Here is a 23,922-nt window from a genome sequence, read left to right as displayed (position 1 = left end):
CGTGAGGGTCCCAGAAGCAACAGCTGCCTACAACTTCCCAGGCAGTGGGCCAGGGAGAGGAGGGCTGCCTCCTGAGGGAAGAGCCAGGTGGGCCAGGGCTCTGCGGAGGTCATACTGCCTCCCCCTCCCCTCCCCACACCCCAGCAGAAGAGAGGGAGGAGGAGTTCCCCTTGTGGCTCAGTGAGTCAAGAACCGGACACAGCTGGGAGTCTGGGGTGAGAAGATGCAAACTATTGCATTTGGAATGGATAAGCAATGAGGTCCTACCATATAGCACAGGGAACTATGTCCAATCACTTGTGATAGAACATGATAGAAGATAATATGAAAAAAAGAATGTATTATGTATGTATATGTAAAACTGGGTCACTTTTCTGTAACAGCAAAAATTGACAGAACATTATAAATCAACTGTAATTACACATTTTTTTCTAAAAAAAGACATGGTCTCGGTGAGGATGCGGGTTTAATCCCTGGCCTCAGTGGGTTAAGGATTGGACATTGCCACAAGCTGTGGTGTAGGTCACAGATGCAGCTCAGATCTGGGGTTGCTGTGGCTGTTGTGTAGGCCTCAGCGGCAGCTCCAATTCTACCCCTAGCCTGTGAACTCCCGTATGCCGCAGGTGTGGCCTTACGAAGAAAAAAGAAGAGAGGAAGGAGAGCAAGACGAAATGGGCCATGCGCAACAGAAAGAGCCAGCCTACCAGGAGAGCTGTAACCCAGGGCTCTCACCAGCCCCAGAGGTATCTGTGAGGTGAGGGTCAGGTCAAGGCCAGGTTAAGTCTTGGGGAGCAGCCCATACAGAAGAGCTCATAGAGCAGGTGGGCATCAATAAGAGACTCAGACAGGAGGTAGATACCAAGGGGCTGAAAAGTACAAGGGCGAGGCTGAGGGCTCCAGAAAGACTGCCACCCTCATTGCTCTTCTCCTAGGAGGTCAGAGTAAGGACTCGATTGTGTTTCTAATGATGTTTTAATTATACTAGTTCTACATCAGTATATTCTCAATGCAAACTATGCAAGCACGGCAGGCAAAGCAGAAACCTCCTTTGATTCCTACCTCATCCTCCCATGCTCCCCAGAGGCTCATTCTGATGGACATCCTTCCAAGTCTTTGTCTATCCACATATACCTGTGTATGTTCATAGGCAAAGTGTGCAAATGTGTATGTGATTTTGACCCTACACACTCTCCTCAATCTTACTATTTGCACCTGAGATCACTGTGCACATGCGTGTGTTCACACGCACACACATGGCAGAACCACCTATAGTCTAGGAAGTAATAGATTATCTGATCTATGACTTAGTTAATGGACACAGTAGACAGTTCCTAGGTTTCCACTTTTGAGCAGTGTTCTTTTTTTTTGGTCTTTTGAGGGCCACACTTGTAGCTTATGGAAGTTCCCAGGCTAGAGGTTGAATCAGAGCTGTAGCTGCCAGCCTAAGCCACAGCCACAGCAACACCAGATCCAAGGCAAGTCTGTGACCTACACCACAGCTCACGGCAACACTGGATCCTTAACCCACTGACCAAGGCCAGGGATTGAACCTGCAACCTCATGGTTACTAGTCAGAATCATTTCCACTGAGCCACAACAGAAACTCCCTTGAGCAATATTCTAATGAAATCCCTTCACAAGCTTGTCACCAGGAAGCAAAGAAAATTGGGTTTCACATATATTATTTTGTATTTCCTATATTCATATATATAAGGGAAACACTTATTTTCAGTGGTGAGAATTACCCAGGAAACTTGTGCACCCCAATCTCCCCAGCAACCCCTGATTTAAAACTAATCTAGATAGAGTTTTTTTTTCTTTCTTTCTTTCTTTTTTTTGTTTGTTTGTTTGTCTTTTTTTAGGGCCACACCTATGGCATATGGAGATTCTCAGGCTAGGGGTCCAATCGGAGCTGTAGCTGCCGGCCTACACCGCAGCCACAGCAACTCGGGATCCAAGCCCTGTCTGCAATCTACACCCCAGTTCACAGCAACACTGGATCCTTAACCCACTGAGTGAGGCCAGGGATCAAACCCACATCCTCATGGATCCTAGTTGGGTTCATTAACGGCTGAGCCATGACAGGAATGCCTAGACAGAGATCTTGAAAAAATCAGGAACTGTGGCTGTGTGAACTCAAGATGGGATCAAGAACCTTAATAAGTCACTTCCATCTCCACTGGCGCGGGCTCCGTATATTTCGTGTCCCCTGAGTCATCATTTGGGTGAGTTCTCCATATTTATGCTTGTTCTTTTTTTCATCTGTCCTCATAAATCAGTCCCTGCAGTCTCCTAATCAAAGCCAGCTTTTCAAACGAAACCATAGCCGGGTGTTTAACTAACTAAATATTGTTTTTCCCCCAGCACTGACAGAGAGGGGGTGGGATGCGGCCTTGATAATTGTCCTCCCTTCCTCCAGCGGCTCCAGGAAACCACGTGCTGCCCAGCACTTACTGACAGAGGCCCAGGTGGGCAGGAGCCTCAGGTTTGGAGCCAGCGGCAGTTGTGAGGTTTTTCCTCTGCTCGTAGGGCTTCGCCCTCAGGGTCCCTGGGATCCTCAGGACGAAGGTCACCCTTCCCTGGGCTACTCTTAATAAAGGAAGAAAAAGTGTGAAGCTGCCTGGAGTGGCACCCAGCTGGCCACCTGCTCTCCAAGGGCAGGGGATTGACCCTCCATTCCCAGGCCTGTCATTGGAAAACAGAGGGTGTCAGCTCTTGCTACTCCACTACCCACAATTCCCACTCTGGTCTCAGCTGGCTCCCAGTGTGGCTTTAAGAGCAACAAGGCTGAGTCCATTTTCCTCCGACACCTGCCCTTGAACCTCATCCTCAATCCTGCTGCTGCCCCACCATCAGTCAGCAGCAGTGGCCCCTGGGAACCCACTGGAATTGCAAATTCTCTGCCCCCACCACCAGACCTCCTGGACCAGAATCTCCAGGGGTGGGGCCACGCTGTGTGTGTTTGAAGGAGTCCTCCAGGTGATTCTGAGTTTGCAAAGCAACGACCTACAGGGCAATGTCCGAGCACTTCCTTCAGACACACCAGCCCTCCACGCACCAGCCCTGTCAGCCCCTCCAGCCTATCTCCCCTTGCTTCCATGACAGAACTTGACAGTACATGGAACAAACACATCCACATCTCTGTGCTTGCTGACTTTCACCTGCCCTGCCCTCACCTATCTGCCTCCACATATCAAAAGCTGACCCCCATTTTTTTTTTCATTTTTTTTCATTTTATGGCTGCACCCATGGTGTATGGAAACTCCTGAGCCAGGGATTGAATCCGAGCTGCAGCTGCAACCTACACTGGATCTTTTAACCCACAGCACCAGGCTGGGGATCAAACCTGCACCTCTGCAGTGACCTGAGCTGCGGCATTGGATTCTTAACCCACTGCATCACGGCGGGAACTTCCCAACCCCCATCTTTTAAATGTCAGCCCACTGTCCTCTGGAAAGTCTTCCCTGACCTCTCCAAGAAGAGGGAAGAATACCTAACATCTCTGGGGTGCTTACTATATGCTGGGTACTGGTCCAGAAACTTGACTTAAAACAATTTAACCCTCTCAACAACTCTCTGAGAAAGGTATAACCATGACACCCAAGTTACAGATGAAGAAACAGGCGCAGAAAGCTTAACTAACTTGCCCATGTCAATAGAGGTAAAATTGGGTGTTCCTGTCATGGCTCAGTGGTAACAAACCCAACTGGTATCCATGAGGATGCACGTGCGATCCCTGGCTTGGCTCAGTGTGGGGTTATGGATCCGGCATTGCTGTGAGCTGCAGTATAGGTCGCAGAAGACATTTGGTGTGGCTATGGTGTAGGCTGTGGCATAGACAGGCAGCTGTAGCTCCAATATGATCCCTAACCTGGGAACTTCCATATGCCACAGGTGCGGCCCTAAAAAGCAAAAAAAAAAAAAAGAGGTGAAATTGGCATTTGAACCCTTGACTCTGGAGCCTTTAACCTTTGGTTCTAATGCCTCCTATGGTATATCTAGCAAAGGGTTTCAATGCCTCATCCTGGGCTTTCTCTACACACCTGTTCCTTCTGCCACATGACAACCCTTCAGGTGTATAGCAAAAGCCCTCAGTCCTACCCAGAACTTCTCTTCTCCAAGCCAACATCCTCTGTCCCCTCAACTGGCCTCCATGTGACTTGGCTCTGTACCCACAGCCGCCAGCTGGATCACCAGAGCTGGCTTCCGAATGGAGGAAGCCTCCACACGGTCCTCTCATTGGCTGCCTTTGAGTTCTCTGATTTCCTGTTTCAAATCACAGGGCCCAAGTCTCTGCATCAAGAATGATGACATGACATGCATGCTTTCTGAAAAAAATCTCATTTTCTAAAGGCATTTCCTATTGATTTCCTTCCTTATGGAGGCCCCTCCCAGCCTGACTTGTGTTTAAAAAGAAAGAAAGAGGGGAGAAAAAGAGAAATCTGAGTTTTTCCAAACTCAGACTGGCTGGGAGAGTTGCTGCCCCTGTCCCCCATGGATGAGCTGCTCAACCAGTGTCTCCTAAAACCACGGGCGTTGGAACCATCTCTGCAAATCTAAGCCCCCAAACTCCCCTTAAATGCTTCCCTTCACCACCTGTGTGGGATCTGTAGCAGTTGTTTCTCTAAGGGAATTCTCAGGCTTGAAAGAGCAGCCTTGGAACTGAATAGACCGCTTCTCATCTCTGCTCCAGCTTAGAAAGCCTAGTTTTCTCATCTTAGGAGACCCACCGCTGCCTTTCTCAAACACCCCCACTTCTCATTTGAAGGAGGTCTGAGTGCTGGCTCTGGAGTCTTTTAAGCCTGACCTTGAATGACAGCCCCTTGTTGGCTGGGAGTCTTTTTTTTTTTTTTTTTTTTTTTTTTTGCTTTTACTTTTTAGGGCTGCTCCTGCAGCATATGGAAGTTCCCAGGCTAGGGGCTGAATCAGAAGCTGCAGTGGCCAACCTAGGCCACAGCCACAGCAACACAGGATCTGAGCCATGTCTGCAACTTATACCACAGCTCTGGCAATGCCGGATCCTTTAACCCACTGAGTGAGGCCAGGGATTGAATCTGCATCTTCATGGATACTAGTGGGATTCATTACCGCTGAGCCACAATGGGAACTCCCAGCTAGTAACCTCGATGATCTAGTTTGAAGAAGGCATGTAACCTCTCTGATCCAGTTTCCTCATTTGTAAAATGAAGGTAAAGATTATGCTGTTATTAGTGTCCTGGGGCTGCAGTAACACATGAGCCCAAACTGCGTGGCTGAACACAGAGAGGTGTTTTCTCACAGCTCTGGAAGCCAAAAGTCTTAAAGCAAGGGGTTAGCATGGCTGTGCTCCCTCTAAAGTCTCTGCGGGAGGATCCTTCCTTGCTCTTCCAGCTTCTAGTGGTCCAGGTGCTCCCTGGTTCATAGCTGCATCACTCCAGCCTCTGCCTCCATCTTCACAGGGCCACCCTAGGCCTGGGATTATTCCACATGCATTGGAGCTCAAATGTAGCTCAGTCACCAAATCCTTCTGCAGGTGATGCTGATCCCTTTGCTCTCCTTCCTCAGTCTCCAGAGCTGGACCAGGAACAGCCCCCCTGCTGCCTTTCTGGGCCTCCCAGGTTGCAGCCAGGAAGATGCTCTGAGGACAAAGTCTAGAGCTGAAGCCTGGAGGAGAGGAAGGACCCTGGACAAGCCACCAAACCAACTCCAACTGCCATAAGGGGCCACCTCAGCAAGGCCCTTCTAGAACTGGCTGCTGGCATTCACCTCCACAAAGAGGTAATCATTAGATCTCTGTGTGTATGCACACACATGTGTGTTGCATGGAATTTGTGGGGATCTTTGTGCCTAAGCTGACCTGAGCCTAGCTCTCCATCTCTGGGCTCCAAGACCTCTGCTAGTCACTTCCTCTCTCCAGCTCCCAATCACCAGCTCATAAGCAGGAAGAATGTTAGGATGATTCAATGATACAAAGGGGAAGGGGGCTTAAGGTTATAGGAATAACTGCATTTTCTCCTTAACTCAGGGCAGAGATGAAGCCTGGCAGACTGGGGAGTGGGGGGTTGTGTCCGAGGCCCCAGAGCACCCCAAAATCCTACCAGATAGGCTGATTGCCCAAGACGGTGGCTGCTGGTTCATTCATTCTCTTATTCACTCAATAAACAGTTACTGAACCCATTCCTGAGTCGGGGGCTGTGCATACAATTGGGTCACAGAGACAAACAAGGCCTGACCCTGCCTGGAGGAGCCCATAGCCCAGTGGGGGAGACAGGCGTGTCCATAGATCATGGCTTGGGGTTTGGTGAAGACACAATGGAATCTGAATGAAGGGCAGTGCATACAGAAAGGAGGTGGCTGGCTCTGGGAGGAAAAGCAGAAAAAGCTTCAGAGAAGAGGAAGACTTGACCCTGAGCTTTGAGGTGGGAGGAACTTACACAGCCCTGGGGTGAAAGGACACTCCCAGCAGAGAGGCAGCTCTCACAGTGTGGGGGCCTGGAGGGCTCTGGAGTATCAACTGAGTGGATGGGGAGAAGTTTGGAAAAGCGAGCAAGGGAGGTGAGTTGGGCCAGGAGCAGAAGGGATCACGTGAGCCTTGCCTGCGAGTGTGGACAGATGGAATCAGAGACCCAGCAGATCGGACTTGTCCACAGTGCTGCCTGCAACCTGCAGCATCAGCATCACCAGGACGTGGTGAGAAATGCAGATCCTTCAAGTCATCGTGCTGTGGACCCTAAACTTATATGGCGCTGCAGGTCCATTACGGCAACAAAGCTGGAAGAAAAAGAGTCATTAATTTAATTTTTTTTTAAGTGTAAGAAATACAGATCCCCAGGACCCACGCTGCACTTACTGAATGAGAAGTTGTAGCAATGGTGCCCAGGAACTTATGTTTTATCAAACCCTCCAGGTGATGGGGTGTGAGAAGTACTGGTACCAAACATAATAATTAATGGCCCCTGTTCACAGAACACCTACTTGGTGGCCCCTGTTCATAGAGCCCCTACTTGGTGGCAGGAACTAGAGTGAGTCCTTTCCCTACTTATCTGATTTAATCCTCAAGACGAGCTTATGAGGTGGGTCTGTCATTAGCCCCACTTTATGGAACAGGAAACTGGCACTCCTAGAAGTAATTTACCTAAGGCCGTGAAGCTACTACGTAGCAAATCTGGGATTTTTAACTCCGACCGGAAGACTCCTCATCCCACCCAGAAAAAGGTGGTCTGCCTTAGAAGCTTTTGACGCCAGGAGATGGGGAGGAGTAACAGAGAGCCTGAGATTTTTCTGGGGCTAAACAGAAGGATCTGTTGACCTTGAGAGGTGTAGGGAGAGAGCAAGAATAAACAAGAAAGACCCCAAGCTCCCAGGGTGAAAAACTGAGGGAGAGGAGACACCATTATCGAGGGCAGGGGCGTCAGAAGGAGACAGGATGAGGAGGCTTCCCGTTGGGCCTTGCAGAGCATGAGGGGAACATCAAAGATGCAAAATGTCCCCATGAGATCTTAAAACTACCTCTTGGTGGGTGGTATAACCACAGGTATATTGGATCAGATGGAAAAGTACACTTGGCTTAAATTACAGCAGCTCAGGAGTGTCAAGCTTTGGGGGGGGGGAGGGGGCTAAATCACCCCAAGATTTATGAGTATGTGGGGAATGGGTTCGGGTTGAGGGACATTGTTCTCACATGAGCAGCTGTGAGGGGAACCCAAGTCTTTGGAACCTGTCCAATTCCTCCGAGGGCATACAGGCTCGACCTTGATGTGACCTTTTACTGGGTCTTAGAAAGAGATGGAAAAAGCCTGCCCTCCCAGGAGAGGTGACAGAGCAATTAATAAGGCAGAGTCTAAAGCTTCAGAAATGCAAGGATCCAGGTGCTGAATTCATCTGTTCTAAAGATGAAAAAACAGAAAATCCTCTTTTGGTTCCTATTTGGGTAAAGTTGGACATAAATCATTCTTTGAAAAGGTGTCCGTGGGTGCCTTTGGTTGGAGGGGCTCAAGCCCTTTCCAAACATTGCCTCATTAATCCTGGCAAACACCAGGAGAGAAAGCCTGGATAGGCGGCACCTTTTGTGTCACTGAACAGATGAGACCTGGCCTCAAACTTAAAGACACAGGCAGGTTCCAGGTGGACTAGGACAAGGCCCTGCTGGCTGGTGTTAGCTATGCGTGAGTTGTGGGGAAGGGGAGTGAGGAATGAGTGTGTGTGTGTGTGTGTGTGTGTGTGTGTGTGTGTGTGTGTGTGTACTCTCTGTGTGCTTTTAGTTTTCCTAATTGTCTCAAACCAGGAAAAGAAAATGAGGCCGCAGCCCTGGAGGCTGGGTGACATGTTATGAGGAAGTCTTATCTTCTTTGAAAATGCCAGATTTTGGCAAAGATTGAATCCCCTTTTCTTGGCAAGCTTGTCCTTGGTAAATGCTTCCTGTTTATTTCAGCCCCTCCACATGCGTGGACATTACTGCAACGGTGCAGTTCTAACCTGAAAAGCGGAATCAGGAAGGGGACTGGGAGGAAGAAAGAGCAAACTCCAACAAGGGATGCTGGAAGTGTCATTTGCTGCCTTGGGATTGATGTGGGGGTTGAGTCCGGTTTGGTATTTCAAAGTCAAGGAAAGATCTAAAAGTACCAGTGCCTTAGAAATGTAAAATACTTGATACGGTCGCTCCTTTTCCTTCTTTGTGAAAAGGAAAAAGAAATAAAAGAGAAAGAGATCGAAGAAAGAAAAAAAGAAGAAAGGACAGAAAGAAAAGGAAAAGGAAAAGAAAAAGGAAAGGGGAAAAGCGAGGCAGAGGCGATGGCGAGCGCAGAATCGCGGGATCCCGGCTCCCTACCCGGGAGAGCGGAACACTTTCCTCCGCGGCCGCGGGCTCGGAGCTTTTAAGGGTTTCTAATCCTGGAAGGCTGTCTGACATCACCCCGTTTCTTGTCGGCTGATGTTTCGTACAAGCCTCTCATTTCCTCAGTGTTTTCAGAGCACCAATTACTGCAACAATCTCGTGTTTATGTTTGCTCTCTCTCCTGCCTCGCTGGCCCTACGCCTGGAGCCTTTGCCGCTTTCCGACGCGGGGAGCCCAAGGGGGCTGGGTGGGGGGGAGCGGGAGGGGGGAACCTGGATCGGGCACTGCAGAAAAAGGGAGGGGTCCCCCTTAATTTTTTTTCATTGACTTCAGCACCATGTGATCAGGAAGTCTGGCCTCCCTCCATTTCCCCTCCCGACTAAAGGGAAACATTGTGTAGCAGCCGCCGCGGCCACTGGTGGGATGGTCTTCGCCGCCTGACGTAGGGAGATAAAAATAACCGGCATATTTAAGGCCTGAGCAGGAATCCCGGCGCTCACACGCGGCCTGGTCAGTTCCCGAGGCCGGCTGGGCGCGGGGCCTGCGGGGAGGCCCGCGCGCTCCTGCGCGCACCGGAGCGTCGCGAGGGCCAGCGCCGGCGACCTGGGGACCCGGGCCCACCACCCAGGCCAGCCGAGCCTCGCGGAGCCCCGGAGAAGCCGGCAAGAGCAGCCTGGCTCGAGCGCGCTGGGCTGGGCATGGGTTCTGGGTCCTGCCTCCCTGGAGACGGGAAGGAAGGATGCTGTGGCAGAAGGAGGGTGGCGGGGAGCCCGAGGGCACACACAAGCTGCCGCTAAAAAAGCCTGCCTGTCCTACACACCATGGTACCCACTCTTTCTCGTCAAATCCCCCCTCTCCAGCCCCTTGAAATGCTGGAACTGCATCCTGCAAAGCAGGCCTGGGAACAAACAAGAATCAGCCTCCTACACTCCAAAATGGGACAAATCCTTGCAATGTCCAGCAATTTCAGAGGCGAATACAGACTTCCTAGAAGCATGCTACCCAGCCACGCTACAGATTTCCTCAGAACTCCTCACCACTGCCCTCACCTCTGACCTGTCCAGGGACCAGCAAAATAGAAAAGGAGGAAGTGCCCCCCTCGATGAGCCCACGTCCCTGTCTCAGCAGCACAGACACGGTGAACAGTACATGACCCTGTCTGCCATCCCACTGTTTCCTCTTGCGTGCATTCATTTAAACCTCACCAGGGAGGTTCCATGACCCCTATTTTACATGAAAGGAAACTGAGGCTCGGGAGACATGGAATGGTTGCCCAGTGCACGCATGGGCATTGCTTCCCTGAGCCTTAGTCGCCTCCCTTGACTGCATTCACACAGCAGCATGGATGTATCATTCTGGAAACCACCTTTCTTCTGTGCCTCCTACCCCCTAAATAAAATGAATACCAAGCAAAACAGTGGTGGTGAGCTTTCCTGCTGATCTGTGAAATAACAGTTCTGCCCTTGCTCTGGGCCACAGAGAAGTTTTGATTTCAATTAATAATGGGAAATCTCCCAGCCTTCTGATGTCTAAAGGAGCAAGATATTTCAAGATTTCTGGCAGAGTTTTTCACCTGAGCCCAACGTGCTGATGAAAGATGAAATGACACCCTTAATTGTTTTGGCATTGCAGAGATAACGCAAAGCTATTATCTGGGTGGAAAAGGCAAAGATGTTTCATTTAGGGAAAAATCAGTAATTTTCTCACACATGAGGATCGAGACTCCAGGGCTGAATCCCTAAAACAATGCCTGATATTTAAAGCATTCAACCCGTAATAGTTGGACCACATGAAGAGGTTATGGGAATGTGAGGGACAGCTCTCAGAGACAGATTGGGTTATACGTGTTTGTCTTTGATGACTGCAGAAGCATGATCCCATTTAACCCTCAGGTAACTCTAGGAGGTAAGCATCATTATTATCCCTACCTGGCATATAGGGACATTATAGCACAGAAAGAATTTACCCAAAGTAACACAGTTAGAAAGTGCTAGAGCTGAAATTCGAACCCAGGGAGTCTGACTCCAGAAGCCAAGCCCTTAACCACTAGGGTAAATCCAAAGAGGTGCCCATGAGACGTCAGGGAAAGGGACCTACCATTTACTAAGCATCCCCTCTGACTCAGTTTCCACACTTGCTCCTGGACTGATGGTCCAGCATCACAGGCTCCAGGCCCTCAGACAGATGAGTCAGGAAGCAAGGTGGGACCAGGGGTTCCAAGAAGGCAGCCTCCTCTTCTCTGTTTTTCTAACCCTGACTCTCACAAATGCCTATTCAATTGCCCCTTCTGACAGAAGATTTCTTTGGCCACTGCCAGCCCAGCTGTTCAGTTCCCCTCTCCAACCCCCCAGGGAGACCCCATAGATGACGGCATTAAAGCACCTGTCACACCTTGCTCACCGGCCTGCTCTCCCACTGGTCAGGGAGCATCTTGAGGGCAGCATCAAGGTCTGATTCAGCTCTGTAATCCCAAGTACGAGTCCAGGGCCTGATGGCCACTCCCTGAATGTTTGCTAAATGGTGAAGGAATAGGTACAAGACCTCCACCAGCCTCTTAAAAGTACAGCCAACACCGTAACTCCTAATTTTCTCTCTCATCACCCTTTTCCGTTGCACCACTGAATTTGTCACAATTTGCAATTGAATCTGTTTCCTTCTCCTCCCCCCCAGTAATCCATGAGGGCAGGAACCCCTTCCATCTCCCCACTATCGTATTCCCAACATCTAGTAACACGCCACACACATGGCAGACACTCAGTCAATGCTTGTGAAATAAACGAGTGAATGAATGAATGAATGAATGCACCTATACTCCTTGGAGCAATTCTTACCTTTCTCTGTATAACAAGTTTATTCCAAACTATCACAATTGAGCAAAGCCACTTGAAATAATGTCACTGCCCAGATTGTATTCATAAAGTCAGTGCTTTTTGTTTGGTGACCACTGCAAATCCCAGTTTCATCCATATTGATGATAAGAAAGACTTTAAAGGGGGGTTATTGAATGAGGCCCTTCTTCTCATACAATGTGGGCTCCAGTGACCACTATAGTTGGAGCTACACACAGACTCCCTTTATGCCCCTCTGTTTTCATTAGCTCGGGTAACTTGCCAAAGAGTGATCCTTTTGGGCTGAAATTTTCCATGCTGGGTCTTGGCAAAAGGTGAATTTTGGGGGAAAGTTTGAATAAAATCCCTTCAGCCATTTTTTAGTTTGATGAGGGTGAAAAAAAAATACATTTTTTTCTTGCTTTTAATTGAAGACATTTTTAGGACACAGGAAACTCCAAACCAATTGAACTTTGAAAACTTGAAACTCATGTCTAATCCCATTTAAGGAAACTGTGGAAGTGATTGGGGACTCAAAAAAGGTTTTTTTTTTTTTATTTAAAAAAGAAAAACAAAACTAAGAGGTAATTGAAAAATCTCTTTATAGTCTTAGCAATCAGGACATTTTTTCCCACTTGGGCTACATAAGTCTTTCTGTGATTCTAGCAAATTATAAAAGCTCAGAGCTGTTCCGAAAGGATTACAAAACTTGGGTTTCAGTTTTTCTGCCATGACAGATGATATTATTCACCCTTTTTCTTTTGTCTTGAGAATCTTCTCTCAACATTGTACCAGGAATATATTATTTAGTCCATAGCCTCAGAAAATAAAAGGGCCGAAGTTCCCAGAATGAAAGGACCACTCCTTTGAAGCCAAACGTACAACTTGCTTTCCAAAGCTTTCTTAGACAAATGCTAACCGAAATATCCTATCTAACATTGGATTTTCTCACTACTCACGTCAGTATCAGATTCTTGCTTTCTTATTCACTGGAAACTACCTTAGACTAGTCATATTATAGTTCTGGCCACAGAATTATTTTCAAAAAGCAGGGCTTGGCTGGAAAATCAGGAAAACCTGGGTTTGACTCTCTGCTCTTGTAGTTACCAAGCAAATACCTTAACCTCTCTAAGACTCAGTTGGCTCGCTTGTTAAACAGGGATAGTATTTACTCATCGGTTGTCATAAGGATTAATTTAGGCCCAGGACCCTCAACAGTGCATGGTACAAAATACATGCTCAGTAAATGGCAGTGTCTTCTTTCCGCCCATCCCCCACCAGCCGCTGCTTCATATTTATCCTGTCTTCATATCTCCCAGTTGGCCTCTCACGTCTTTTGGTTCTCAGTTGGTCATGGTGTCTGATACAGTCTGAGGCACGTGGTGATTCTTTAGCAGAGAAATGCAGAACAAAATCTGTAGCGCGCTGGCCATTTCCAGTGACACCAGCAAAGATTTTGCCTTTACCTCTTTCCTTGTCCTTCTCTCTTCCAGGATATAGATGGGTGATTTGATGAATGTACCAGTCAAGGCCTCCTGTTCCCTTTACATGATCTGCAGACTGAATCCTGGCCTTGATTTTCAAGTTTCATTTTAGCTCAGGAATTGTCTGATAGCCAGGATTTGTTTAGGTTGCTCATTCACCTTGGTTATATATTCAAAATCAACCACGTCTCAAATGATCCTCTTTACATGTAGTTTTATTTAGAAGTGAACTGGCAGGGGACTTTCAACTAACGACCTTTGTAGGGCAAAAACCGCCCCTATTCGAATTTCCCCACTGCACAGACCCAGAACCACTCCAAAGAAGAAAGCCCTCTAGGAGCTCAGAAGGAACAGGGAGAGAGGGAAGAAGGACCCAGTTTAAACCACCATATCTCCACCCACCCTGAATAATGTAAATCTGAACATTCATTTGTTTTTTTCCCTTCTGCAAGGTTGGCTGGCCTCCTTGACGCTCCTCTTTCATAGTTTAATTTTTTTTTAAATTAAAGACGGTTGAGTCCCAGCCATGTGCCATTTCTTTTGGCAGGTTTTGTATCATTTCATCCTCATCTCTTTTTATAGACCCAAAACGACAAGCTCAGAGAGCTTAGGAACCTTGCCTTCAGTCACACACCTAGGTGTCCATTGCATTTTAAAAGCATTTTTGATTTGGAAGTTCCCCATTGTGGCACAGAGGAAACAAACCAGACTAGTATCCTTGAGAATGTGGGTTCAATCCCTGTCTCTATCAGAGGGTTGGGGACCCAGTGTTGCCATGAGCTATGGTGTAGGCCTGCAGCTGTAGCTCTGATCTGACCCCTAGCCTGGGAATTTCCATATGCCGCGAGTGAGGCCCTAAAAAGCAAAAAGAAAGCGGAAAAAAAAAAGCATTTTTCAAACTATTGCCTTTGGCATGGATAAGTAATGAGATCCTGCTGTATAGCACTGGGAACTATATCTAGTCATTATGATGGTGCATGATAATGTGAGAAAAAGGAATGTATATGTGTATCTGTGACTGGGTCTCCCTGCTGTACAGTAGAAAATTGACAGAACACTGTAAACCAGCTATAATGGGAAAAAAAATTAAAAATCATTAACAAAAAAAAGCATTTTTGATTTACAAGATTTCTGCCCTCTTACCCAACACCTCACCTCCTTTCCTGATAACACCCAACCGAACCCATGTGTTTGTGTACATGTGTGCATTCTCACAGTTAATTAATTATGTTTTATAGAAAGATTCAAAGAAGCCCATCTATTGAAACAAACAGTGGGTGGAAAGGGTTACAATCAGGAAAGAGTGCATAGAAAGCATCAGCTGTGTTTGGTCAAGTTCTCCTTCCTAAGTGGGGCGGTATTTATATGGGTGTTTTTATGTTGGACTTTATAAGTGTTCATTTGTTTCAAATGTGTCATAATACATTTTTTGGAAGCTTTAGCAGCATTGCTTGGTGCTTACTCCCAGATCTGGCCATTCACATACACATATCCTTATACACACACACACACACACACACACACACACACACAGGGTCACACTCAGTACACATGCACCACTGACAAGTACACTCAAGCCCCGACACACACCCTACACATAAGCATTCACCTAAATATGGTTGGTCACAAGAACCCACACATTCAAGGAATTCCTGTCGTGGCACAGTGGTTAACAAATTTGACTAGGAACCATGAAGCTGTGGGTTCGATCCCTGCCCTTGCTCAGTGGGTTAAAGATCCGGCGTTGCCGTGAGCTGTGGTGTAGGTCACAGACGTGGCTCGGATCCCACGTTGCTGTGGCTCTGGCGTAGGCCGGTAGCAACAGCTCCAATTGGACCCCTAGCCTGGAAACCTCCATATGCCGTGGGAGCAGCCCTAGAAAAAGGCAAAATAAAAAAAAGAACCCACACATTCAAGTGCACACACACACTGCCTGCCAGCCCCAGCCTCACCATTAGTCCACTCTCTGAGTCAGGGGCAACAGAGTCACACCCAGGGACCCTGAAACCTGGGGCTCAGAGATGACACCAGCTGATTGATGGGACCACGGGGCAGAGGTCAGGGTGAGGATGCACGGGGCTGCTTCTAGGAGCTGATGCAGAAGATGCCTGCAAGGCCAGTCCCCTGGGGCCAGCGTGTGCTATTCCCCCACCACAGGCTCATCTGGGAAGGGACAGAGTTAAGGAGTACAGGGGAGACGCTGGTCTTTCACAGTTTGGGGTGGGAAGCAGTAACTTGTGTGGGAAACAACCTCCTCAGAAACCATAGCAACACCCATTTGGCGGCTCTGGATTGGACCCCGACCAGACATTTATTAAGCAGCCTCATAAGCTGTGGTCTCCAGAAGAACAATACCAAACTGATCAAATGTTAATAGCTTCAATCTGTTCCTCCTCACAGAACTCCCGCCCCATCCCCCTCTCTCCAGACTTGGCCTTTCTGTTTCCCAACCTCAGCTGAAAACGGCCTCTGCTACTGCTCCAGAGCCCAAGTTCAAGGCCGGGACCATGAGGTGCAGGTGACTTAGGTAAGTCAAACGGGGGATCTTGGAGGTCTAAAAAGGTTAGACTGCCCCAGTTGAAAAGGCTCCAAGATCATCTGATCCAGTTGTTCTCTACCTGGCTGCATTTAAGAATTACCTGGCGAGCTTTAAAAAAAAAAAAAAAAATGCAGGGAGTTCCTGTTGTGGCTCAGCGGGTTACAAAACCAACTAGTATCTATGAGGACGTGGGTTCAATCCCTGGCCTCACTCGGTGGGTTAAGGATCCTGTGTTGCCACAAGCTGTAGATCCTGTGTTGCTGTGGCTGTGGCATAGGCTGGCAGCTACAGCTCTGATTGGACCCCTACAGACCCCCTTACTGCATGTGCTATAAGTACAGCTCTAAAAAGCAATAAATGAATAAATAAATAAATAAAATGGAAATCTATGGATTCTACCCTGGTCCAATTAACTCTGAATCTTTAGGGGGGGATCACTGTATTTTGTAAAGCTCTCCAGAGAATTATCACATAAGGCCAGGGTGGAGAGCCACTGAATTAATTGGAACCCCCTGTAAAGGTGGGGTGGGGGAGCCCAGAGAGGGCCAGGGACTTTCCTAAGGTCCCAGAGCTGGAGAAGCACCAGCCTGAGAGTGAAACCCAGACATCCTAACCATCAGCCCAGGCTTCCATCCACTTGCTTGGGCTACAGTGGTCCATGTGATCCTTAAACGTATATCTCCCCCTGACTCGCCATGAGTCCCGCTCTTTTCCACTAGGAGCTGGGATGTGGGAAATCTGGGGACCGAGGGGATAATATGCATCCAAGGAGGGTCCAAGGTAATGTGAACAACAGTGTGGGGACCATACTTTCAAGGAATCACAACAGCCACATCGACTGATGGCCAGTGTTTGCTGTGGTCACATAGAATTTACTCTGGCTCTCCATGTGACCTTCACAGAGACACCCAAACCCCAAGCCCAAACCCCAGACACTTGCAACCCATCCAGCTTCATCACTGCCTTATCCACTTGGTCTCCAGTCTGTGAAGAGTTGATCTCGTAAGGCTATGCACCTATAGTCCAACTCATGGGCTAATGCTCAAGTTCATGCCTCCTACAAAGCTCAAGGGCCTCCTAACCACTCTCCCTAAATGGGCATGTGTTCTCCCATCCATCCTCCACAGAGCTACCAAAATATTACCTCTAGAACACACGCCTGCCTATGTGGCCCCTCAGCCAAAGCTTCACAATAAGCCCTTGTCATGGGTCCAGACCCAAGCAACATACTCACAGCCCATGAACCACCCACACAGTGCTGGAGGCCTCCAGGTAAATAAGGTCAACACAGTCTCTACTGATGTGCACCTTACATTCTCAATGAGGAGACAGATGCCAGCCAATCATGTGATTACTACTGGGAAGGAGCTAAGAGAACAATACTAGGAGGATGTAACTGGGGAGCAGCCTAATCTTTTTTTGGGGGGGGATGTCAAGAATGCCTTCTCTCAGCAAAGCGTGGGATATTTAAACTGATATTTGAGAAGGAAAAGGGAATTAAGCAAAAGGGGAGGACTAGTCTTGGCACAGAGAGTGATGAAGGGCACAACGTTTTTGTTTTTTTTTTTTAATTTTTTAAATTAAAGGATACTTGATTTAAAATGTTGTGCCAATTTCTGCTCTGTAGCAAAGTGACTCAGTTATATATATATATATATATATATATACACTCTTTTCTATGTTCATTTCCATCACAGTCTATCCCAGGAGATTGGATATAGTTCCCTGTGCTATAGAGCAGGACCTCATAGTTTATCCATTCTAAATGTAATAGTTTGCATTTACTAACCTCAAATTCCTAGTCCATCCCAGTCCTCCCCCCAACCCCCTTGGCAACCACAAGTCTGTTTTTTATGTCTGGAAAGCTGCAACGTTCTGAGTGGTAAAGGAGTACGGTCTGGAACCTCGAGAGCAAGAAGAGACAGAGGCAAAAGGTTAGGAGTCAGATTAGGTAGACCCTTTCGTGTCATGGAAGAAGCTTTGTGTTTAACCTTTGGATTTTAGAAGAGTGACTAACCATCCCAGGGTACCCGGGACTGGGGGGTTTCTGGGGATGCAGGACTTACAGTGCTCAGATGAGGGGGGTGGGGAGCAGTGATGGAGAGAAGTGACCAAGGATGGCTCCCATGTCTCTGACCTGCACTGTCTGCGTGTGATGGAGCCACTCCTTAAGAGGGGACTGGGATAGGAGGGAGGGTGGGTGACAAATTCGTTGTTGGGTTCGGGAAGTTAGGGCGGTATTCAAGTGGAGATCCTGGTAGCTAGGCTCTTGGGTCTAGGGTATGAAGCTAGAGGTCTTCACAGAAAGATGTCAGTTTGGGAGCTATCAGCATAGAGATGGTAACTGAATTATGGGAGTGGATTAGCTCTCTAGAGATTAAACTAAAAGACAGCTGACAGGAGGACTTACATCCCAGTGTTGAGGAATTCCAGTGTTTAAAGATCTAGTAGGCAAGACTGAAACCCAACAAAGGAGGCTGAGGAAAGACAGCCAAGACTATAGGAGGAAAATCAAGAGTCTCTAATGTCTCAAAGCATGACAAGTATGTGAATCTAGAAGGACAAAGTGGTCCATCATGTCTAGTGCTGCTGGAAAAATCAATTAAAATGACAGAGAAATGCCTACTGACTGAGGAATGTAGAGGTCATGATGACCTTCTCAGAAGTATTTGCATGTAGCAATGAGGGTAGGAGTAGATTTGAGGAGTGAGTAGAAGGGAAGGAAGTGGAGGAGGCAGGCATGGGATAGAAAATCCTTATAGGGAATGTGGCTGGGAAGGAAATTGATTGGGTAGGAGCTAGAGAGAGACATGAGGTAGATGGAGAGTTTGATCTAAGGTAAGAGACCCGAACATGGTTACACACTGATGAGGAGGATCCAGCAGAGTGGAAGAATGGAAAGACAGAGGAAAGAGAAGGGCTGTCCCCATGCTCACCATGACCCACAATACACTTCCCACTGGTCCTCTTGCTGCACCTGCTCTGCCAAGGACTCCGCCTTTGGTCAGCGGGGAACTTTCCTTTTGTCCACATCAAAGGGTGACCCCAGGAGGCCTTCCTTCCTCTGTGTTTGTAGAGCCTGGTGCACACACCTCCACACCACACTCAAAGCTGCCTGGTTTCCATATTGTTGTTCTGGCTGATCTGGAAGCCCTCCAAAGACAAGGCCCTCACCTCAATTCTTAGCCCACAGCATTGGCTGCCCAGAGAGCATGCTGGAGAAACATTTGTGGAATGAATAAATGAATGAACACTGTTATGAATGAATAATGATGTATTTAAAGGCACACATGGGTGACCACGAGGATAGTCTGGGTTGGCATGAGGAGAGGGCTCTGTTCTCTAAGAAGTGCAACCTTCAGAGAACTCACTCCCTAAGATCCTGTAAGGGGCAGGGAGGCAGGGTGGGGCCGACTCCTCACTGGGCTCGCATTCTTCCCTTCCATTGTTCCTGACAGCTGCACATGGAAAATACAACATCCACCAAGGCCCATGTGTTCCCCTTCCTCCCCTTTCTCAGCAGGGAGGGAACAGATGGGCGTAATTTATGCCCTAGCCCTTCCCTTGCAGCCCTGGCACCACAGAGAGGGGATGCAGGGGCCGTGATCCACCCAGGTTCCACAAACTTCCCTCAGCATCCAGACAACAGAGCCACAGCAGGGGCCAGCCAGGGTCGGGAGCAGGAAAGGGCAGGCAGAGGAGGAGGAGAGAAAAACATAAAGGACCTGACACCCGTACGTGACCTTGTCTGGCCCAGACACCACATTACTTCAGCACAATTCTGCAAGGAACGCACTCCTGCACCTGCCTCAAAGATGAGGAAACTGAGGCTCAGAGAGGTGAAGGAACGGCTCCAAGGTCGCCCCGTTGGTGACTGGCTGCAGAGCCTGGATTCCAATCTAGGTCCGTCAGATGCTACTGAGGGAGGAAGTCCCAGCTTCAGGCATCCCTTTATCTGCCCTCTCATGGGTCATCTGAGGTGACCAGTGAAAAGGACCTTGAGACCCAGGCTCCTCTGCTGGGGGAGATGGACACTGTAGAAAACACACAGACAAAGCAGAAGTCAGTGCTGGCAGGGCACCAGGAGGGTCAAGGAGCAGATCCTGTTGGCTTTTGAGGTCAACTCACTGCAGGGCTAGCTTGGGATAAAAGTGAAAATCAAGGCTTTTGAGCTCTGAGTCACCAAAACTTACCTCCCCAGTCCCTACCCACCTCTTCATTCAGTGGGAATTGAGGCCTCTGCCACAGAGGCCACCTGTGTGGACGCAATGAATGTGGTTCAAACCCCACATGCCAGCTGTGAGCCCGAGGACTAGTCATGCTACCTCCCTGACTCTCAGTTTCTTTATCCATAAAATGGGCTTGTGAGAAAGAGATGGTGGAACTCCACGGGCAAGTGTGTCTGCTTGGCCCATTCGGTGTTGTTTTGGTTCCTTTTGGCTCTATGGAATCGGTTGTTACTTAGAAAAACTGAGAGACTGTACCTAAAAGGACAAGATTCCTATTCCTTAGACTAATGAGAAAGTCTGCAACTTGGGCCTACATGGCCCATGGCTGCAATTTAGAGAAATGTACACACTTGAGTTTCCCACTCCCACCACTCCCTCCCTCATTCACATTGCCTCCCTGCGGGGTGGGCTTCTTTTATCCCACCCCCACCCCGCCCCCTGTAAAAACCCTCTGGCCAGGGCTCTGAAACCCTGAGACCTTGACAGTCCTGCTGATTCTGCTGTGTCAACATCCCTCCAGAGCCCAGCACAAGACCCGGCTGGACGCTCAACCATTCATTTGTTTAACACTCACACATACATGGGCTGAGTCCCTGCTCCATGCAGGCATCTCACAAGGGGCTAGAGATTAAGCGACAAACAAGCCAGATATGAATAGTACACACACAGGCATCCATGAGACCAGCTCTGTCAGTATGTCTCACACGGAGGAAAAGGGAAACTGAGGCACCGAGAAATAGAGGGATGGGCACAAGGTTCCAAGATAAAGCAAGACGGAGGCAGGATTCAAACACAGCTTAGCTGCTGCAGACCAGTCCGAGGTCTGAGCCAGGCCTCTGCACACTGCAGCCTGTGAGAAAAGCTTGCCCCCCTCCACGCATTTTTATAAATGCAGTTTTGCTGGCACTTACCCAGGCCCATGGGTTTACCTTGTCTGCAGCTGCTTTTATGGAACAAGGGCAGAGTTGAGTGGGTCCGGCAGCCCCTCAAAGCCTAAAATATTCACTATATAGCGCTTCACAGCACAAAAGTGCCGGCCCGAGCTCTCAGCCACTGTTCTGAGTACCCTGCCTTCATGAGAGGTCATTGTTCTCACACAATTTTACTAGGGTGGGAGTGGGGGTGTCAGGTAATAAAAGTAAAAATACACTAAAAAGGCACGTGCTATGATAGAGAGGGCTTTTTTTTTTTTTTTTTTTTTTTTCCCTTCTTTTTAGGGCTGCACCCTCTGCATATGGAAGTTCCTGGGCTAGGGGTTCAGAGCTGCAGCTGCTGGCCTATGCCAAAGCCACAGCAACGCAGGATCCAAGCCATATCTGCAACCCACACCACAGCTCACAGCAATGCCAGCTCCTTTAACCCAGGGAGGCCAGGGATCAAAGCAAACATGGATACTAGTGGGATTCTTAACCCACTGAGCCAGGATGGGAACTCCCTGGGTAGCTCCTTTACTGAGTACCCAAGGAATACATTTGAATAAAGGCCATTAGGCTGAGATCTGAGTGACAAGTTGCCAGTGTTGCAGAGAAAGGGGAGAAGACTTCCAGGCAGGGGGATGAGCCAGGCAAAGGGCCTAGGGCCTGAACGAGCGTGGGAGGCTCCAGGAACCCGGGGAAAGCCAGCAGGCAGAGGCCAGCAGGCGAAGAGGAGGAGGGCGCATGGGTAGTAAAGGGTCTGTCCTGAAGGGCTTCCTGAAAGTGTGTGAACACATGAGCTAAGTGGGGCCTGGAGCAGACCCCAAAGACCCATCTGACAGGCGCTGGCTTTCTGCATCCAGATCCTCCCTTTCAACTGGCAGGACCTCCTCTCCCCGGGGCTATAAAATCAGTGCTCACGCTGAGCCGCCCTTCTGGGACTGGTGTGGGTCAGAGGCAATAAAGACATGACCGAAAAGCCCTTGGCAACCACACACGGCAGCCCCGAGTCTTGACGACTGCCCCTGACGTGTGTGCTGAAGTGCGGTGGGAGTTTCCTCACCCCCTGAGACTGGAGATGCCTGAGATCCAGCCTCATCCTGTCCTAGCCAGGCTGACTCGAGGGGGCGGCCTCCCTCACACAGGCCCTGGTCGGGCTGCCTCCCCTCACACAGCCCTGGGCTAGCGGGGAAGTTTTGACACAAGGAAAGGGGGCTGTTGGAAGGGACCACAGAAGGGGTGCCTGGGAGTAGGTGACCAAAACAAACCAGGGTTTCTACCTGTCCTTTATCCAGCTCCCGGGTCTTAGCTGCCAGGGATACCGCCATTTCAACAACAGGCTTGTCAAGTCCATAAGGAATTAAAAAGCAAAGACGGAGTTCCTGCTGTGGCTCAGAGTTCAAGGATCCAGTGTTGTCCCTTCGACGGTGAGGGTTCAATTCCGGGCCCAACACAGTGGGTTAAGGATCCAGTGTTGCCACAGATGTGGCATAAGTTGCAGCTGTGGCTCAGGTTTGATCCCTGGCCCGGGAACTTCCATATGCTGTGGGTGCAGCACTCCCCTCCCCCCCAAAAAAAGGGAAGAAATGAGTAAGAGGAATGATGCCCAGATAAAAGCCAGAGTGGGCTTCCCACCTCCACCACTTATTAACCAGGTGGTCTTTGGAAAATCACATCCCCACTCTGAATCTTGATCTCCTCACCTGTCAAGTGGGAATACCATATCCTTAAAAAAGTTGTTTTGAGGGTTAAGCAAAATTGGAGTAATTATGTGAGGCAAAGTGCTGGCTTCACAGTAACTCTCCCAAATATTAGCATTTAGAGTTCTCGTATGGCTCAGCAGTAACGAACCCAATTAGATCCATAAGGATTCGAGTTCGATCCCTGACCTTGCTCAGTGGATTAAGTATCCAGCGTTACCATGAGGTGTGGTGTCGGTTGCAGATTCAGCTCAGATCCCGTGTTGCTGTGATTACGGCTGTGGCTATGGCTGTGGCCAGTCACTGTAGCTCTGATTCAACCCCTAGCCTGGGAACGTCCATATACTGTAGGTGCAGCCCCAAAAAGAAAAATAAAAAGGTAGGACAAAGGAACAACTCAGGTTTTATATTCCAGACAAGTCTGGATTCAAAATCCCAGATTCTCTAACACCAACTCTGACCTGGACAAGCCATTCACTTCTCTGAGCCTCTGGTTCCTTAAATCTCAATTAGTGCTAAGATGTACTCCTTTGGCCCAGAGGTTGGGAAGGGTGGAACAGCAGAAAGGGAAGCTCATATGTATGGTGCTAACTCTCGTTACCCTCCAATATCAGCTCCCCTCTCCTCTCTCACAAGCAGAACCCCTGATATTAGCTGAGCACATGGCCACCCAGAATAAATTACAGCCTCTCTTGCTGCTATGTTTGGCCAACTGACTGAGTTCTGATCAGTGGCATATAATTGGAAAAGGTTTCTGCAACTTCCAGGAAGTATGCTTCAAACGTGCTCATCCTAATCTCTGCCTTTCTTCCTTCCTGCTTTCTGGAATGCAGAGAGAGTGGCTGGTGATCCAGCTGGCCTCTTGGACCAGGAGGCAACCTTGAGAACAGAAATAAAATAAGGACTGTGGGTCCCTGACGCTACGTCCCACGCTGAGGACTTGGAGGAAGGGCGATGTTTTTCTTTCCCTCCAGCTGAATCCAATTCTTATTCACCAAGTAGATCACCTTCAGGGTCTCAAGGTGAGTGAGCTCTCGAGAAAGGTAATCACTAGGCTGCAGGCGGTGGTCTCCATTTCCTCCTGGCTGAGGACCCATCGACACTGACACTGAAGTGCCTCTCACAACCCCGGTCCCTCCCGTGCTCCCAGTGCTCCTTCAGTGAGGTCACAGGCCTTGCAGGATGTCCTCAGTGCGCTGAGTTCATTCCCAGATAACAATGGCTCTGCTGCAGAGGTCAGCTGGTTGCAAGATTAAAAATACAGGGGCACATTTATAAATGCACTGAGATGAGAACATTTCCAAAAGTGGGGCCCAAATCTTACACAGACCAAGGCCAGCTGGGTGATTCAGCACCCGCAGCCTAAAAAGCAATCCATGTATCCACTTGCTCAGGATTGCCTTCTCCAGCAGGGGC

This window comes from Sus scrofa, chromosome 1 (genome assembly GCF_054392235.1).
Source record: "Sus scrofa isolate SSC_HxYL_T2T_F1_AM1 chromosome 1, Sscrofa_HxYL_maternal_Yorkshire_Landrace_v2.0, whole genome shotgun sequence".
Taxonomy (NCBI): Eukaryota; Metazoa; Chordata; class Mammalia; order Artiodactyla; family Suidae; genus Sus; species Sus scrofa.
The sequence above is the reverse complement of the archived record's forward strand: the minus strand, read 5'-3'. Positions refer to the sequence as shown.